This window comes from Somniosus microcephalus, unplaced genomic scaffold (genome assembly GCF_052327205.1).
Source record: "Somniosus microcephalus isolate GS21.2 unplaced genomic scaffold, FLI_Smic_1.0 scaffold1751, whole genome shotgun sequence".
Lineage (NCBI taxonomy): Eukaryota > Metazoa > Chordata > Chondrichthyes > Squaliformes > Somniosidae > Somniosus > Somniosus microcephalus.
In genome coordinates, this window is record NW_028226938.1 from 16,638 (window position 1) to 18,464 (window position 1,827).

At 44.9% G+C, this 1,827-nt stretch overlaps 1 non-coding gene across 1 annotated transcript; it reads right to left on the reverse strand.

Annotated features, from left to right (window-relative positions):
* Positions 1-681: 681 nt before the first annotated feature.
* trnai-uau (transfer RNA isoleucine (anticodon UAU)) lies at positions 682-776 on the reverse strand. Its single transcript has 2 exons — positions 739-776; positions 682-717 (listed from the first exon to the last, which is right to left on the reverse strand). It is a non-coding gene; the product is annotated as a tRNA-Ile (tRNA).
* Between the last annotated feature and the right edge of the window lie 1,051 nt (positions 777-1,827).

Below are 1,827 nucleotides of genomic sequence, written 5' to 3' on the forward strand. Positions count from 1 at the left end.
AAGCAGGTGCTTTCTCATGTGTTAGTGAGCTGGTGAATTTACCAACAGCTGCACCAGATCATGGCGCCATAAACACTGAACATTTTTACCCAACTCCTACAATACGGTCTGCAAAATAAGAACCGATGAAAATTCATCACATGCAAAACGGAAGAAACGTTTTAAACATTTGCCCATCATTCGGTAACCATGTGCATTACCCGGTGATTAATGACGATTACAACAATCTTTTCACACAGTCTAATGAGTTTTACTTAATAGAATAAACAGTTTTCTTAAAGTTCACTCCTTGACATGCAATGGAACCCTATCGCAGGGTAAGAGTATTTGTAGCTGACAATTGCTGTTCTGAGCTGCTCCTCTAATTATTTAAAGAGCAGCAGTTTCCGAAGTGTAGCGGTTATCACTTCCGTCTAAAGTACAACAGGCCCCGAATTCAATCATCTCTTGCAGGTAGAGATCCCTGGACCTCTCGCCTTTTTAAGTTGCGAAATCCCTTGAGCGAGAATCAGATCTCTAGACCAACCAGCCGCCGATCTTGGGCTCGAAGTTGCATTGGGTTTCCCTGCGCTGGCCCCACCTTCCCTCCTGTCAATAAGTAACACTGAAGGGCTCCTTTAAAACTCCCATCCGTTTTTGCAACACGGTGGGCCTCAGGAAACTAAGAGCAAAAACATTGGCTGCTCTAGGTGAGGTTTGAACTCACAACCTCGGCATTTCCCCGAAGCTATATTGTTATATAAGTACCACGCGCTAACCAATTGCGCCACTAGAGCTGCGCTTAATGCGCATTAGTTATCCGTGCTCATTTACTTGCACATTTCAGGTTGTCTAATCGTGCGGGAGCGCAATGTTGTTTAATTGAGGTGCATTGGCTGGGTTTATATGAAAGAGTGAAGCAGGTGATTTCTCATGTGTTAGCGAGCTGGTGAATTTACCAACGGCTGCACCAGATCCTGGTGCCATAAACACTGAACATTTTAACCCAACTCCTGTAATGCGGTCTGCAAAATGAGAACCGATGAAAATTCATCACATGCAAAACGCAAGAAACGTTTTAAACTTTTGTCCATGATTCGGTAACCATGTGAGTTACCCGGTGATTAATGACGATTACAACAAACTTTTGACACAGTCTAATGAGTTTTACTTAATAGTATAAACAGTTTTCTTAAAGTTCACTCCTTGACATGCAATGAAACCCGTATCGCAGGGTAAGAGTATTTGCAGACGACAATTGCTGTTCTGAGCTGCTTCTCTAATTATTTAAGGAACAGCAGTTTCTGAAGTGTAGCGGTTATCACTTCCGTCTAAAGTACAACAGGTCCCTAATTCGATCATCTCTTGTAGGTAGAGATCAATAAAATGCATTAACAGCCGTGCGGTATTCTCCTTTTCTCTATACAGTTCTGTACACACTCAAACTGTACAGAAATACCGACAGTGTGAGATAACATTACAGGATCCTGCAGCGCTGCCTCGGTCAATAGCAACAGTTCGGAGCTGCATTTCAGACCCGGCAACAAACCCATGAGTTTGTTTGCTGTTACCCAGCTCCCGGAGTGAGTGAGGCCGCGACAGCAGCGAACTTCAGGCTGCCTGTCCGGCCCCGCTCTCTCCAAGCGCCTACTGCCGGCGGAAAACAGCGATTGCAGCCTCAGAGGGTGTAAACTGCCCATCGCTGCGAAACAAAATGTCACTGAAGCAGAGGAGCGCAGAGATTTGCATCTGCAGCGTGTAGGTGAGGGTGTCGAGGTTGATATAGGTCGACTCGTTGTTGGAAACGCTGAAATTGAATCTTTCTCTGGCAGATGTTGCAGGTTTACC